General features: G+C 38.6%; 1 pseudogene; it reads right to left on the reverse strand.

Moving 5' to 3' along the window:
* Window positions 1-1,850: 1,850 nt before the first annotated feature.
* On the reverse strand, window positions 1,851-1,943 carry LOC147474619 (small nucleolar RNA R71; annotated as a pseudogene).
* Between the last annotated feature and the right edge of the window lie 17,169 nt (window positions 1,944-19,112).

The raw sequence follows: 19,112 nt of genomic DNA on the forward strand, positions 1-19,112 counted from the left end.
ATTTTGATTAGATCAATAAAGTAGTATTTTTATCAATTTCGATTTTTGTCATTTCCATTTCTAGATCTAATTTCAATTCCTGTCCTTATTTTATTTTAGTCATTAAATTAGATTTCATTATTGTTTAATTAAGTAAATTTCAATTCTTTATATCATGTTTAGTTTAAATGTAATCGGAAATGATTGCGTAATGATTCTCGGCTAAACCTCCATTAGAGGGGGTTGAGAAGCCTTGATGAAAGCTTGATTCCGAATATCGTAGAATCGTCGTAATTTCCTTTCCACTCTAGAAACGATTAGTTCACCATGAGAATGGGTTTAATCGTTCACATGCTAGTTATGAATTGGTAGGAATGCCATGTGTAATTAGGGATTAGGAAGAACCAATTGTTCTCGCGGCGATTCAATTTCGATTCTGACGATTTCATTCGTGCCGTTAATAGGATTAAGTCGAAGTTAAGGTGGAATCAATCCCCTCTAACTCCTTATCATAGAATCAACGTAGCATTCCCTTTAGTTGTCCTAATAGTTGACTAGTGCATCTCGTGGGTAGTTGCATCGTAGTCTAGTTGCCTTTTCGTAAATCTCTCATTAGACCTTAAGTAGAGTAATTACACGCGGTAACAAGCATGCGGAAGGACTAGGAGTGGAACGAATCACTCTACTCCACTATATCTCATAGGATTGAGAGTAGAAATCTTTGATAACATATATGAGTACAAGATAGTTTTAGTTTACTTACATTTTGAGTTTTATCGTTCATTTCGTAGGTAAACATTCAATTATATGTATTATCAAATGGCGCCGTTGCCATCTTAGTTTCACTTTCGCATTGTTTTCGTAGTGTTAGTACTTTTCTTAAAGTCCCATTTCACCCACCCACCCGTGTTTAATTCATACTGTGGTTATCCGATTCAACGTTGGAAAATTCCGGGAAAAATTACACTAAGCGCGACCGCGCCCTACTAGAGCGCACCTGCGCCCTATAGCCTGGAGCAAGAGCGCGACCCGCCCCCATGTGGAGTGCGACCCGCCCTAAAAACACTGTAATTTGAAAATTACCCGGAGCGCGACACGCTTCTATCCGCGCACCAGCCGCCTTTGTTAATTTTTTGGATTTCGATTTGATGTTTGATTTGAACTTTGATTTTTCATATTTTTCAGTGTTCTAACCTGTTATATACACTGAACACGCGTAAACAAGACGCTATTCATTAGCGAAGCAAGGACACAATCAGGTATTCCTTTCTTCCACACCTCGCATCTCCTGTTAGAGTTTTATACTAGTATATCAGAATTGTTTGGAGTGTTGATGTGTTTAGCTAAGTTTGGTTTTAGCCTTGTATGAGATTAAGGTCTGGCCGAACAAAAACACAGAACGTAATTACACAACAACGTCAACAAACAAGTCTATCTAGTATACCACCCACTACACCTCTAGCTACTATTTCACACACATCACCTAACACAATGCCGGACGAAGAAGAGACTCCTTTCTCTGACTTCTACAAAGCCTTGAGCGATAGCCCCAAATCTTGCATCGTTCTAGCGGACCGATTGGGGATTTCGAATCCCCCCCAAATATTTTTAATTTGTTACCCGTTTTTCATGGATTAGACCATGAAAAACCTTATCAGCACATGCGTAGGATTGAACAAGTCCTAACAACATTCCACCATCCTACGGTTGGTACGGAACAAATTAAATTAAGGGTATTCCCTTTCACCTTAGCCGATAAAGGCGTCTTGGTTAACGCCCAAGCGCTTAATTCGTGGACTCGTGGGCTAAACTTGTTCAAATTGTTTATGGAACATTTTACCCACCCCTAAAGACGGATGAGATGCTTTCCAAGATTCATTTCTTTTGACAAAATCCTCATGAATCATTTTTGAGGCTTGGAATCGTTTCACCGATCTCCTTATAGAGTGTCCACATCATAACTTAGCTTAAAGACACGTTAGTTCGTGCCTTTTTCAAAGGACTTCTACACCACCATAAAGAAGTCCTTGACATAATGAATGGGGTAGTTTCTTGAGCAAAGGAGCCTCCTGAGGCTTATAAATTTTTAGAGGACCAAACTAAGTTTAAATAACAACCGGGGGTAGTGAGGGATATCCACCGCTCCGCTAGTTCTTCTAATACAGATTAAGCCGCCCGGTATGTTTGAAATTAAACACGATCCCGAGCTAAAAACTCTAATCGAATCACTCACTAAAAGGTAGAGGCCATTTCGGTACAACAAAATCCTATCCCGTCATGAATGTAAATTCAAATCCATGTAGTTTATGTTGGAGCCCCCGAGCATCCCGACTCCCATCGTCCCTATAGCCTATGAACAGGCTTGTTCTATTAATAGTGAACCTAACGCCCTTGGAGACAAAATCCCAACTTCGGTTGGAGAAATAACCAACACGCCACACCTCAAGGGTACAATAATCAATATGTTAGGCCTACGCACGGCTTTTAACCAAGCCCCACTACGACAAAGGGCAGTGGTCGATTGGAATTTTAATAATTATAACAACCAAGTGCAACCTCGACAAGGTCAAGCACAAAGTCAAGGTAGTTATAATAATTATAATGCTAATAGAGGTATCGTTAGGTAAATAATAACTATCAAAATCCACCCATAAATAATTCACGTGAAATAGTTCGATCCACACCACCCGTGACTACTACTACACCCACACAACCGGATCATCTTGACACCTTCATACAAGTGAGCAAAAACTTTTCCAAACCATGGCTCAATCTAACCAACAACTTCTATAATTGTTAATAATTTAACCCAACGGTTGGCTCAAGATAAAGCCCAACCCAAAGGTGTGTTTTCAGTGTCGCATAATACCTAATCCTAAAACAACAAATACAGCCTTTGAGGTAACCGATAATACTAGTAATGAATATGAAAATGTAGGTGAGCTAAAGGCCATCACCCTCTCGTTTCGGCAAAGTGGTTAATAACAAAGTAACTATGCCTATAGTTACCCCACCAAGAGCTCCCTACACCGCTATTTTACTAGATACCGAAATAGAAATGGAAGAGCCTACACCGTAGAGGTACTAGTTACAACACAACCTAAGAAACAGGAAGCCACGGTTAAACATCCGGGTGATACCATTGCTAAATATAAACGAAAACCGTTTCCACAAAAATTAGCCATGTTAACTAGGGATACAAATTATGAGGAAATTAGGGACGTTTTCAAGAATCTAACTATAAACCTTCCCTTCCCGAAGCTATTAAAAGCTACCACATCATGCTAAGTTTCTTAGGAATTGTGTACTACTAGGCGTAAGACCAATATACCAAAAGACGCTTTTTAACGTAACAATTCCCAACTCTATCCGAACATAATGGAATTGTTAAGTACAAGGACGGTCGGTCGCCCTTTGCATAAATGCACCTTAGGAGATTCTTATCGACGACCGCGTTATTAGACTTGGGGGCTAGTGTCAACTTACTTCCGTTTTATTTGTATAGAAAAATAGGTCTAGACGAGATGCAACCTACTAAAATGACGTTGCAATTAGCTGATCGGTCTATTAAGTATCCTAAGGGTGTCGTCGAAAATGTTATGGTAAAAATCAGGATTTTTACTATCCGGGTTGATTTTGTCATCCTCGATACGAAGTCGATTAACGACTCGTCCGATAATCTTAGGGCGCCCTTTTTCGGCAACTACCAATGCGCTCATTAATTGCGCGATGGTTCAATGTCCATGTCTTTTGGCCATCTTGTCTGTTGAAGTCAATGTTTTAAAACAAAGACACCGCCATTACCCGATTCGTCTATGGATGGAGAGGTTAGCATGATCGAGAGCTTTGTTTGAGATTATTTCAACAACACGTTCCCTGATAATCATATGCCCAAATTTCTTTCCTTTGGAAGATCAGACTCCAACATTTCCATTCCTACACTAGTCGATACACATATTACGGATGAGGAGGAGATAGATGATTCTCTCAAAGATATAGAGGACTATCATAGTAACGTGGATATGACTAATCTAGATGAGCAATTCGATGAGTTTCTTAGAGCAGGTGATGATTCACCCTATCAAGAACTACTTTGCACAACATCCACCTTGATTCCCCTCCTTCCACCCTTTCAAAAGAATCTCGAGTTTGCACTTTCGATCCCATTTGTTTTTCTTCAGGCTTCATAATTTTTTAAATTCACCTAGTAAACAAATACTTCAGAAGGACAAACCATTTGACACCTTCATTTTCAGACTTGCGACAGTCCCTACACACACGATGAATGAGTTTTGTACTAAAACCACATCCTCATTGGATATAGGCTATCTTTCTACAACTTATCCATATCCACCATATTCTCCATAACCATTCACTTTTCCACACTTATTTACTAGAACACCCACTCATTCAAAAATGAAAAATAAGGTGCATGATAGGTTACGTAATAGGGTTATCCGACTTCGCTTTCATTTCACTAGGTTGCGTCATAGTATATCTTGGTGCTTGATTGTGTTTGGATATGTTTTATGTGATATTTGTTTATGGAATGATCCACAACTATTTCAGTTGTTGATATATGATAAACTGCATGTTCATACATATGTTTAGATAAAGTCTCGAGTATCTGACTATAAACGACTCAACTTTTGTGTTTGGTGCATTTCCTTTCATTTCCATATATTGGTGAGTGCACCATTAAGGTAACGGGCCCTCCCTATGGAGTGTGTGGCTGTAAGTACGGATCCACGAGTCCACGTTTAAACATAATTCACGTTTTCCACTCTTGCATGTTTTTTCGGATTTTTTGAGTCATGTTTCTCTATGGGGTGAATTATGTCTTTCTTGTCTAAAAAAAAAAAAAAAAAAAAAAAAAAAAAAAAAAAAAAATATATAAAAATATATATATATATATATATATATATATATATATTAAAGAATAAACATAGTAATATAGGAAGTCTCGAGAATCGACTTTAAAAGATCCATCGCTAAAAACAAATTTTCTAAGCCGTTGTAAAAATTTGTTTGGGGGTAAGGGTGTTAAATGTTTCGATCCTAGAATGTTTATGTCCCATTACAGTTGCTTAGGCCATTTTATTGTATTACGATTCGGGTTGACATAATCCATGAATTTAGAGTTCAATTGTTCGCCATAACGTACGTTATGCACGCACTTCGAGACATTTTTCACTATCTTATATGTCATCCACGGTCGGAATAGAGTGTTTTATGGATCATTGGATTGGAAATTCTCTCCTGATCATTTCCATATCTCATTCGCAAAAATCGGACCGGTAACGAAGCGGCAATTTTGATTTGAAGTTTCGGAAAAAAAAAAAAAAAAAAATCAAATTTCAAATTTGGGATTTTGGGCAACTGACTTCAACCAACCCGCCCACCGACAGTAGCGACCGCCTTTACCTTCACCTTCCCTTCATCTTTTTTTTTTTACAACCGCCATTAACAAGCTTAAAACAAACCTAAAAAAAAAAAAAAATAAAATAAAAAAATAAAAAGAAAACCTAAATTAACCCACGCCCACAATCAATACCCAACCCAAATCGACTCTAAAAACTTCCCACCACAACCCCCACCGATTTACATCACCAAAAACCACCGAAAACTCCAAATTTTGGTGCTGCCGTGCCACCACCCCACCACCACATCCCATTTAAACCCCCACTACATTCCAAACTTCCAATGGCTCAACAACGCTGAATTTTACCGGAGCAAGCTTTTACCGGCGACCACCTTCGCTACCGTTTTATGGTGGCGAGATGATCGATCGAGACTGGAATAGCTTGTGGTACTCGGTGAAGCCTATTACCACGAGGACTTAGTCCGAGCCGGTTCTACGATCTGAGGGAGTTGGAAAGGACTAGGATTTTTGTTGTTGTGGTAAGAGGGAAGGAAGTGACGACCGGTTGTTGGTGAGATTCTAGGCATCCCGCCTAGAATCCATCCGATGTCACTCCCGCCGGAGTCCCAACATAATGGGGTAGAGCCATTGATGCGAGACAGGCTTATTGGGGCGACTACAATGCGAGATCGCATTGTGTTCGACAAGCTTTCCCTTAGGACCAACCACCGGCCGCAGCTCGCTGATGGGCCGGAACATCCCGGGAAGGAGAAGGTCGGCGACATCGGCCTGAAGGCGCCTCCATATCTTATGGATACTCGAGGAGCGGAAGTACGACTTCGTATCTTGGAGTTTCGCTTAGCATGATTAGGGGAGTAGGGAAGTCTGTTGCCCCTCTCCCTGTGTTGATAACCAAGATCATGTTGAAGTTGAGAGCAGCTCAGGCGACTGATAGGACGTACATCACCCTACACCGTAACCCGCACATCTATAGGGAGTGTGTCCAACGGGTTTGGAGGTTGGCTGAGGATAGAGAAGAAGAAGAAGAGGCTGGTGGAGAGGAGAATGTCGAGGAGGCTGGGGGAAATTAGAATGCCTCGGAGGATGAGGAGGATTTGACGTGTTTTGACGCGGATGCCTTGGAGAGGTCTTTGGTCGGATCTGAGAACGCATGGCTGTGATTCATCGTGGCATGCGTTCGCTCAACACTATCTGCGAAGACCTCCGGACTCGACAGGCAACGATGCATCATAACTTTGAGGTCCGTACCCAGAGAGAGGACGAGAGGTGGGAACAGATGAGGGTCGAGCTAAAAGCTCAGCGCCAGTTCCGGGAAGAGATGCTTGCACGAGTCCCACCTCACGGGGACTCTCCTTCTGAGGACACACCATCGAGGCACGAGCGTCGTCGCCGAAGGACGAATGGTGCTGGCCCATCAGGAGCCCAGGAGCAGTCTCCGGACCATGTGCCCTCTGCTACCAGTTCCGGAGTAGTTAGGGATAGTATAGTTTTATGTTTTATGTTTTATTTGTAGTTTCATTACTGTCATTTATTTTTATGTAAGTTTATTTCCGTAATTTGAATTTTGTAGTGAAATGTACTCCGAATGAATTATTTTTAATATAATGGGTTATTTTCATTATGCGTGGTTGTTTAATATTGACCCCACCTTCCCAACTTGTTTGGGGTGGTTTTATCTATTCCAAAGATGAGTTTTATATAACCCTCGTGTTAGAATTTATTATGAGTCAAGGTGAAAATATGGCTGTTTAGGCATATATATGAATAAGTATCATGGTAGGATGAAATCTAGATTAAATAGGTACATTCTATCATAAAATCAACCTAAAAGATCTTGGGTTTGAATTAGAATCAAGGAAATGAGTTGTTTCCGTTTTTCGGGTTTGGAAATTTTAGGATTTTAAAGCGGCCGTAATTAGTTTTGGCAACTTTCCGATCCATTTTAGCAACTTAAAACCTATATAAACTTCATACAATCTACACTCACAACTCACACTACACCTAAACTCCATCACTCACCTTTCACTCCCACGATTCCCACGTTCGCTCATTTTCCGAAGTTTTCAAGAAACTCCTTTCAGCGCTTCTGAGGAGAGCACACACTCGCTCAGATATTTTTTATGAGTTTTGTCGAGGCCAAGCGCTTTAAGCCGAAGCGACCAGCGCTCAAACACTTGGAAATTTAAATTTCTTCAGGCTTTCAAGGCTTCTATCAGAGCGACTCATACCGACTTCCGTGGACCAGAAAATTTCCAGTTTTCCGTGGGTACTTTCCGGATCATTCGCAGCTATTCCAAAGCGTAATTTTGAGATGACATCTCCAACATTGATACCGGAACAGTCTTTCGAAGATTTGTTCCAAAGCACTACTTATGGTGCTTGGTTTCGCGAAGCGATCACATACGTTGGCTGGGAGCCGCTTATGGTAAGACCCAATGCACTTTATTCTCCAACACTAGCATCTTATTTTTACGATAACTGCATTTTCTTTGAAAGACCAGATGGAGAACAAGTGTTCTCCATCAACATTGATAATGAACCAATGGAAATTACCGTGTTCTTGCTAGCATTTGTTCTTGGACTTGCTATGCCCATTTGAAATACAAGACCCATGGTGCTATTGGGTAGATAATATGTATGTCTACACTTATGAGTTTTTGCATGAGTCATATGGGGCGGGGCATTTTTCCGTGATCGAGGACCAAGGGACTATAACGCTTTTGGTAGCCTGTCCATGAACATAGGAACTGTTATGTTTTGGATCATGCTAAACATTTTAGGGAATGACATTTTTCTTATGTGAATGATGCCACTTGCAGCGTTTTCCTTGCTTTAGCCACGAGACATATGTGTCATGACCTTCCCCGAACCTTGATGTCTAGTTTAGCTCGATCCCATAGCATGAGGCATAAGTTCCTTCTTATGCCTGTTCTAGTTTCCGTATTATGCTATGTTTCTTTCCCCGTTTTTGTACACGTTTCACGGATTGGATTACGATGCGATTAATCGCATGCGACCCACCAATAGTATTATTCGATCTTTCCGCGTAATGACTTGGCAAGGGTGGAGGATACAACCTCATCAGTTGCACCCAACACCCGTCGGTCACCAAGTGGCTCTTAATAGGTTAGCAATAATAGATGATAAATGGCGGGAAGCCTGGAAAATTATCATGGCATGGCAGGACGCGAAGGAACCTCACTTCTTTATGGAAGAAGAGGATGAGGAAGATGATGAGTAATGCGGGAGATAAGGTAAGTTTCATTCTAGTTAGTGTCTGCTTATGTCCCAAGCAATTTCATTCTTATTAACCCCATAATGGGTAGAACTCGTATAGAGTTGCATCAGTTTTTATTTCCTTTATTAGTACGTTCTAACTTTGTTTTGCAGATGTTCCTGAATTTCACACGTTTCAATGGTATTTTTCTTACCCTCTTTATTTACAATGCTTTGAGGACAAAGCATGCTTCTTGTTTGGGGGGCATAGAAACACGTGTAATTAAGGCATCTGTTAGGATATAGATAGAGTTAATATGCATTTGTTTTCTAGTTAAAATTTTAAAAAATTCAAAAATATAAATAAATAAGTTCATGCTATACACTTAGGAATAGTGGTATTGTTTTCCTTCTCTATGCTCTTAACAATCTAGAAGTCTCACGTAGCTTTTGCATTAGAATAATTGTTAGAAACTTAGGTTAATATGTAGGTAATAATCTTTGCATCTATCTATAAATATATTACATGAGTATCTATGATTGTTAGCAGTAAGTTTCTGAAATCTAGGCTAGAGTACTTATTCTACAAATCCTGTGAGAATATAGCCTAAAGCCTTATATGAGCGAAACATTTGAGAAATGACACAAGGGAGAAGTAAAATCCGGATAGAGAAATCACACGTCCACTTGCTTGATCACTATGTCATATCCTAAGCGAGAATTTAGGCCTTTTTTGGATCGATATAGCCAAAAATTCAAACCTATGAATTATTTCCCGCTAGTCGCCCCTCTGAGCCTTTCTTTAGCCTTTCATAAACCACAATCCCTTTACCCTGTTACAAAAACAAAAACAAAAAAAAAAAAAAAAAAAAAAATAATAATAATAAATCAACCTACCCAATTTAGAATAAGTCTGAGAATAGAATGAGGAAGAAAGAAGAAAGAGAAAAACTTGTGTAAACAAAAGTTAGTTAATTGCTTCAGAAAATAAAGAAAAGAAGTTTCCATCCAAGGAAAAGAAAAAAAAAATAGAAATAAATAAAAACTCCAAAAATAGAAGAAAAGGGAGTCAAAAGCCAAAGAAAAGAAAAAAGAAAAAAATATGGCTAGGGATGGAAACAAAGTATAGAAGTAAAAGAAAATAACAAGGTTTTCTCTAAGTTACATAATATGAAAACTCTATTATCTTAGACTTGTCCTTTTGAATATCCATTTCCTTCATTCTTAAACCATCTCTAATCTCCATGAACACCTAATAAAGACCTCTAGCTCAATTAGGAATAGGTTAGTGTGATAGTAAGTGGCAGATGTGTTTGATCGACTCGCTTCCTTGTTGTCATTGAGATTGTAAGGTTGTGCCCATCAGCAAGACTAGAGTAAATAAACTTGAGTGGAAAAATCAGTGTTGTATCTTGACTATTATTGTGAGAACCTACTTAAGGACACTATTCCAAGTTTCAGAAACGAACCTGCTAGGCATTTCATAGTATTACTCATTGTATATATGTTATTGTAGATGATTGATTATTATACATATATTAGCTTAGGTTTCGACTTGATTACTCTATATGCATTGCTAATGAGAGGTATAGATAATTTAGAGCATGAATAAGGAAACAATAGTTTTATTTCTTAGTTGTTGTAGTATAGATGAAGTTTGTGAGTACCTTCACTGGAAAACTCTCACGAGGCTATAACTTCGTCCACTAGGGAATTCCTAGTGGTTTAAGGCCTTGTTGATATGGTCAATGCAATCGCACTCAATAAACGAGAGTAGTTAGAACTCCATTTTTGGTCACTTATTCTAATTTCTCATCTTTGCTTGAGGACAAGCAAAATGCTGTTTGGGGTGGTTTGATAAGAGCCCAAAACTGTAGTTTTAACCCCGTAATGCATATACTTTTAGACCAATTATGTGAGTAATAATTAAGAGTTAATACTGATTACGTGTTTTTATGCATTTCAGGTTTCAAAGTCCATTATATGCAGAAATGTGCCACTTTAGCAAGATAAAGAAGCAAAGGTCGGTTACTAAGGAGTTCCGTGATTAAAGGTCAAGATTCAAGAAGACAAAGCCTTTCTAAAGCCCGGTCAAAAGCTGAAAAGTCGACGCGGGCAGAAACAGCACACAAAGCCAGCAGAACTTCCGAAGGCCATATCTTTGGACTCAAACCTCGGAATGGGGCCTACCTTATGTCAAAACGACCGGCTCGGAAAGAGCTTTCCAATGGTCTAAGCCTTGACCAAATCAGAGGAGCAGAAGTGGACGGAAAGTCTGTTGAAGCCAACTGTAGCTGAAGAGGCCTTTTTGGACTGAAAGAATTGGGTTTTGGGCCTGATTCTTTGGCCCAAAACATGGCTCCAAGCCCATGCACGATTTTTGGATCTGAAAGTATAAAAACAAAAGCTTAGCTCTTTGTTAATGGTAGATTTCTTGGTAGATAGTTAGACCTAGAAATAGATTAGATTAGTAGCCTCCATTAATGAATTCTAGATCTAGTTTTTCATGTAGATTAATTAAGTTTAGTTCCATTTCAATTATTGTATTAGATTAAACCTTTGAATCTTGTTCTTCATTTTGATTAGATCAATAAATTAGTATTTTTATCAATTTCGATTTTTGTCATTTCCATTTCTAGATCTAATTTCAATTCCTGTCCTTATTTTATTTTAGTCATTAAATTAGATTTCATTATTGTTTAATTAAGTAAATTTCAATTCTTTTTATATCATGTTTAGTTTAAATGTAATCGGAAATGATTAAGTAATGATTCTCGGCTAAACCTCCATTAGAGGGGTTGAGAAGCCTTGATGAAAGCTTGATTCCGAATATCGTAGAATCGTCGTAATTTCCTTTCCACTCTAGAAACGATTAGTTCACCATGAGAATGGGTTTAATCGTTCACATGCTAGTTATGAATTGGTAGGAATGCCATGTGTAATTAGGGATTAGGAAGAACCAATTGTTCTGCGAAGCAGTTCAATTCGGATTACGACGATTCGTCGTTAATAGGATTAAGTCGAGTTAAGGTGGAATCAATCCCCCTCTAACTCCTTATCATAGAATCAACGTAGCATTCCCTTAGTTGTCCTAATAGTTGACTAGTGCATCTCGTGGGTAGTTGCATCGTAGTCTAGTTGCCTTTTCGTAAATCTCTCATTAGACCTTAAGTAGAGTAATTACACGCGGTAACAAGCATGCGGAAGGACTAGGAGTGGAACGAATCACTCTACTCCACTATATCTCCTAGGATTGAGAGTAGAAATCTTTGATAACATATATGAGTACAAGATAGTTTTAGTTTACTTACGTTTTGAGTTTTATCGTTCATTTCGTAGGTAAACATTCAATTATATGTATTATCAAATATGCGGATAATTAAAACCAATAAAATTTTAACTTAAACAAAAGTCCTCTTCATTACAAAAATTCACAAATAAGATTAGGTTACAAATCTCTTTTCAATAACTCTTTATTTAAAATTACAAATGAAAATACAAATAACATTGTCTCAACTAAAAATTTAGTTCACCTCAAGGGAAAACAAAACCTATCTTGAAATGCGACGCTAATGTAAACCACAAACAGCAACCAACCTTCTTCAACACTAAACCTGTCAAGACTTATCAACTATGTTCATTTTATGAACACACCCGATAAGCAAACATGCAAATCGGGTCAACATTATAAACAATGCTGGTGTGAGTAGCCCTAAAATATAAATTATACTTATACATATATATACACAATCCATAAGGCATTTAGTTCCTCCGCCGAGGCGCCTTAACTTCTAACGACTAATACAACATTCTTAAGTACCATAATAAAGGCAGGTAGTTCCTCCACTGAGGCGCCTTAGCTTCCAATAATAAAAATAATCATATCGATATGTACATACAACATGTAAGGTAGTTAGTTCCTCCACTGAGGTGCCTTAACTTCCCACTAACCACACAACAAACCATACGCATAATAAAAGGCATTTAGTTCCTCCCCCGAGGCGCCTTAGGTTCTAACTAAACTAATAACTAGCCAAACATATTCTATATTTACCGCATTCCATGCTCAATTACAGAGTGGGTCGTCTCTACACAAGTAATTAGGTTGACCTACCCTTCTGCAAAACTACATACAATCATATATTTAAAGATATATCATTAACCAACATATTACCATAATTATATTATTTTAGGCTTTCTTTGCGTGTCCCTAAAATCACGTCGTATCTATGTCTTACCTAGTTTCCCTGGCTACCACAATCGCTACCCAACGCCGAATATGTACATCCACATGCCTTCCTCACATAATGAACCACTCCGTGCATAGCTACCCTGAACGGGATGCCGCACACCAGGTAACCCTCACACGAAAGCCATTATGTAAGTACTGCCACTATTCGGCATAAAATATCGCGCGTCTCGTTCTAAATTTTGCAAACGAAATAATCAAGCTACTATTCGGCTACGCCAGAAGGGCCATTCAGATTCACTGAAACGCTAGAAGGGCCAATCAAATTACTTACGCCTGAAGGGCCATTCAGATTCACTAAAACACCAGAAGGGCCAATCATATCACATACGCCCATCACTAGGGCCAAATCACATGAGTTGTGGTAGCTAGGTTCTAGGATTTTCGTTACGTAATTTATTCAAGTGTCATACATAAGTGTCTCATAACCATTTCACTCTATCACGTGCCAAATAAATTATTGCACTAAACCACCATATTTGGAAATATCTCAATAATAATTCTTGTTCTATCTCATGTCAGTATACTTAATTGGACTGAAGCTCAACGTTTCTTGTTATAATAAAAATCCATATTATTACATGCCAATACTATTCATTGCACGATATCCAAGCATCTCTATATCAAATCTCAAAACTTATTATTTCACGTGCCAATCATATATTGCACTACACCATATGGAATATATCAAGCCTTCATAAATACTACAATTCATTTAAGTAGCAACTCATAGTAGTAATCAATCATATAACGTATTCGTTCAATATATTTATGTGAACTCAATTCACCATCAGAGGCACGCATTATTTCCATTTGTGCACAATATAAATAGTATAAAAATAATCAAAATATAAGTCCATTCCACCAAATATCAAAATGAAACGACTTTAAAAAGAAAGAACAACTCAAGTCCAATTATCACGCATAATTATTCGAGTCCAAATCACAAATCAGGTCAAACTGATTAACCATAAAAAAGCCCAATACTAACGTCCATGAATCTGAGTCCATGTGTAGTTTAATTCTCATAAAAACGTATATATCTAAGTCTTATAAGAATTCCCCTCTTGTAACGTGCCAATATTTATATTATTTACACACTACTCACGTCAAATCTTAATTAGATAATGATAAACAAGGTTATACAATTTTCGACAATATTTTATTACTACATTTGTCCATATTCGTAAATATGTGAAAATCTGGAAAAAGTCAATATTTCACAATCAACGGTCAACGGTCAATGTCAAAGTCAACCTGTCATTGTCAAAGTCAAACTGTCATTTCCATGTTCAACAGGTTCAGGGTCATAGCCATGGTTCATGGCTAAGGGCAAAGGTGCATGGCTCATGGGCTCATGACTAAGGTCATGGTTCGAACCTAACCAGCCAAACCCATGACTCAACCAAATATTAAAATAATGTTAGCCGGATCCACATAACAATAATGAACCAGCCTACCAACAAAAATAAAAGAAAACCGGCCCATGTAAACAAAATTAGAACAGGCCCCAACCAAAAATAGAACCGGCCCAACTCAAGAGATTAATATCGGCCCATCACTAACAAAATAGAACCGGCCCAAAGGAAAACCAACTAAGCCCAAGCCCAAGAGAAACCAACAGGTCGTCTTCTTCAGCTAGTAACCGGCTCTCCTCCACCGCCAGCAGCTCAAGTCCGGCCACCACTTCTCCCTTCCCCATCATATCGGTTTTGATCCTTGACAAAAACCCAATAACTTTAACAAAAGCAAAAACCACCCATCATTCAATATATATTCTTTCTCAAAACTAGATCTCGAATTCGCGCCGCCATTAAAGCTTCTTCAAGCTTCAATCTTACCCCTTTCCAGCACCCATTCGACAGCCCTCATTCCAACCTCAATAACCAAACTCAAATCAACAAAGTAAAAATCATAAAGACAAGGGTTCAAATAAAAAAAGTCCGGACAGGCGACGCCATTAACGCCCCTTTAGAGCTTGAACAGCTCCCTAACAATGTACCACCACAACCCAACAAGCTAAAAGTTCAAAACCACAAACAAAAAGAGTTTAAAGGAAACACAGGTCGAAATCTTGCTGTGGGGCACGCCGCCATTAATAGCTTCTCGAAGCTTCGACAGTTTAATAATTAAGCAAACACTATACTAACATTTAACCCGTTTAACACTTCGACATTATAGCATGATAACTACAGAAAAATGAACGGAAACCTTAGACAGTAAAATTTTGTCTGTATACCCGTAAAACTTTGGATTCTGCGAAAAAGAAAAACTACTGTATTAAAAGCTCCACGAATCCCTCCTAGTCTGAATCGTCACGCTCCAACGCTCTAGCAATCAAGCTTTTATCTCTGCCTCCATTTTTATTTTATTTTTATCTCAAAACCCTATTCTCTAGAAAAATATGTATATATACCTGGATTTGAAACCTAAGCCCAACACAGACTCGGGCCTAGAAATCAGGCCCACATATCCCAAATCCAATCCAGCGAATTTTAAATAAATAAATACATATTTTAAATATGGGCTTTACATTAATCCACCTAGTCTTAATACTGAACTAGTTCAATATTATCTTCCACCTCGTTCTAACCGTGGCCAACCACCAATTAAATATGATCCTGATCCTAAAGCTAAAGTGAAATATCCCATAAGCAACCATGTGTCAACTCACAAGTTGTCCAAGTCATATGCATCTTATGTATTCCAGTTATCATCTGTCTCTATTCCTAGTAAAATGTAGGAAGCTTTAGCAGATTCTAGATGGACCAAAGCTATGGCAGAAGAAATGGCAGCACTGAAAAAGAATGGCACTTGGGAACTTGTAATTTTACCCAAAGGAAAGAAGGCGATTGGGGTGCAGATGGGTATTTCTGATCAAGCTCAAAGCAGATGGGACTATTGAGAGATACAAAGCTCGGCTGGTTGCAAAAGGGTTTACACAATATTATGGTGTAGATTATCAAGAAACTTTTGCACCGGTTGCTAAACTCAATACTGTGAGAGTACTTTTGTCATTAGCAGCTAATAAAGATTGGCCTCTTCTTCAGTTTGATGTAAAAAATGCTTTCTTGCATGGAGATCTTACTGAAGAAGTATATATGGATCCTCCTCCAGGTATACCAGAATACTCAGATACAACAACGGTCTGTAAACTAAATAAGGCATTGCATGGGTTAAAACAGTCCCCAAGAGCTTGGTTTGGCAGGTTCACCAAGTCTATGAAGAAGTTCGGCTACAAACAAAGCAACTTGGATCACACTTTGTTTTTAAAACACAGAAAAGGTAAAATCACTGCTTTGATTATCTATGTTGATGATATGGTGGTGACAGGTGATGATCATGAGGAGATTTCTAGCTTACAACAGTATCTGGCTTCTGAATTTGAAATGAAACAACTCGGAGACCTTAAATATTTCCTTGGGATTGAGGTAGCCCGATCAAAGAATGATATTTTCTTATCCCAGTAGAAATACATTCTTGATTTATTATCTGAGACGGGAATGCTTGGATGTAAGCTAGTTGATACTCCCATTGAGCATAACCACAAGATGTTTCTGTGTTTGAATGCAACTCCAACCGATAAGGGGAGATATCAGAAGCTTGTAGGGAAACTGATCTATTTATCACATACCAGGCCAGATATTAGCATTATGCGATTAGTGTAGTGTCGCGGAGTCAATTCATGCATGACCCACGTAAACCTCATATGGATGCTATAGAGCGCATATTGAGATATTTGAAATATGCTCCGGGTAAAGGCTTATTGTTCTCGAAACATGATCACTTAGAAGGCTACACTGATACAGATTGGGCAGGTTCAGCCGACAACAGAAGGTCTACCTCAGGATACTTCACTTTTGTAGGTGGAAACCTTGCGACTTGGAGGAGTAAAAAACAGCCAGTAGTATCAAGATCAAGTGCTGAAGTTGAATATAGAGGTATGGCATATGGGGTATGTGAGTTGCTGTGGTTGAGAAACTTGTTGATGGACTTGGATGTTAAACCAAAAGTGGAAATGAATTTGTATTGTGACAATATGTCAACTATAGAGATAGCTCATAATCATGTTCAACATGATCGGACCAAGCATGTGGAGATTGATAGACATTTTATCAAAGAGAAACTTAAAGCTGGAATTATTACTTTTCCATTTGTAAAGTCTGAAGACCAACTAGCAAATGTCCTTACTAAAGCAGTGGCTAGCAAGGCGTTTATTGACTCTCTTGTCAAGTTGGGCATGTGCGATATCCACGCACCAACTCGAGGGGGTACTGAAATACTATTGAGCGTGTGCGCGCCTTATCCAGGCAAAAATAGAGCAGCGGGTCGCGCCTAACGATCTGGAAGTCGCCAAAGGCATGAGCGCGCCACACTCCTTGTCCAGGCATACGGAGAGCGCGGGCCGTGCCTAACACTAAAGAGAGAAAAATATTTTGTTCTCTCCATATGACTCTCTTGTCAAATTGGACATGTGCAATATCCACACACCAACTTGAGGAAGGGTGTTGGAATATTTGTTAATATATTTAGTATTAGGAAGTATCTTGTATATTTAGTAAGAGTATTATCTTCTCCTAGATATGTGGATCTAGGAGATCTTCTGTATTCTTGTATATATACATAATATAAAGTTATCAGAAATATTCAGTAAAACATCTTTGATAGTAGCCTCCATTAGAACCTTTTAATAAAAACTTTAATTAATTCAATTCAATTCAAGTTATTTTAATCAAGTTTAGTTTAATTTAATTATGTCTTTTTATTATTGTTTATTGTTAATGAACCCAATGAAACTAGGCTAAAAACTCCATTAGAGGAGTTTTAGGAAGTCTATGTGAGGGTTATGATTGTTCTTCTTTAGTTTTCTTATTGTCTTATGTGCTTCAAGTTCAAGTTCTATAGTTGTCTAGAGATAGAGATTATAGAAGTTGAACTAGAGAAAGGAAACTCCACAAAGAGATTTGTGGAGGAGAATTTCTCTTATGCTAATCATATCTTAGTACAGAGATTGCTAGGATTGGTTAGAGATCAATAATAAATTGTGACTTTTGTTGTTTTACCTTGTGTAGATTAATAAAGGTAAAGATTAAAACATGGGAAACTAGTTAGAGTAATCATAGCTTCACATAGATGGATTAATCCTTCCTCTATGTTCTTCCTATTTATTAAATTCACCTTTTAATTGCTTAGTTTAAATTAGTTTAATTTATAATTAGTTTATAGCATTGTTAGTTTAATTAATTTATAATTAGTTTTAGTTTAAATAAATCACAACACTACTCGCATTGTTCTCACCATTGTTTCCTTTTGTTTGATTAATTGGATTCTATTATGTCTTGGTAGTTTAGGAGTGGAACGATTCTGTACTCTATATATTGCATGAATATACATGTGAGAGTAGGAAATAAATAATTGATACCGTAAGAATAAAGTTAGAGTAATCTAGTTGAGTTTCTACGGGTTATCAGCTACCGTCTTATCCAGAATCACCGAAGTGAGTTGTGCTTTCACAGAGTCCAATGCTTTCTTCTCAGACTGCTGCACCTCTCGAAGAGTCGATAGCTCGTCCTTCAAGGACTCGACCTCAGACTTCTCCATCTCAGCAATCTGAGCCTCTATCTTCAACTTTTGATACCCAGCAATATATGAGCTGCACCATAGAGATCACGACATGCCATTATTACACACTTTAACACGTATATATGAAGCAAAGCAAAGGAAAACCAACCACAACAAGATAAGCACTTACCAAGCAAATCTTATTTATCCATTTCCCTCAGGTTCTCTTCTAGATCCTTAGAATCTAAATATTTCCTGTCACCATCCAGTGTCATCCCATCCAGTAAACAGGCTGCTACAGGTGTGGACTTGTAGCTGCAGTCAGACCTCTTCACAAGTTGTTTCTTCCCAGTACCCTCATCTACATACACCAAGTTGCGCTTCAGGTCATCCCTCCCACTAATAGAGTGACTCTTGCCAGTCTCCCTAACAGTAGCCTTTCCCTTCACCTTACCAAAAGCGTCCCCAACAACCTTGGTCGGCACGACCTCAGTGGTCCTCTGGCCTAGGACACTAAAATCAACCTCAACCCTCGACCTTGAGCTACGACCTGCCTTCCCACCAGTTCGCCATCCACTACTAGTTCCAGAGCTGCCCCCAACAACATCCTCCGCCACCCTGGCAACCTTAGCAGCCCTCAGATCAGCCGCATCAGCCTTCCTATTTAGCGAATTGCTTCGCTCGCGAGGCGTGAAGTTGATCTCCTCCAAGTCAAATGGAGCG

Source organism: Coptis chinensis, chromosome 9, assembly GCF_015680905.1.
Source record: "Coptis chinensis isolate HL-2020 chromosome 9, ASM1568090v1, whole genome shotgun sequence".
Lineage (NCBI taxonomy): Eukaryota > Viridiplantae > Streptophyta > Magnoliopsida > Ranunculales > Ranunculaceae > Coptis > Coptis chinensis.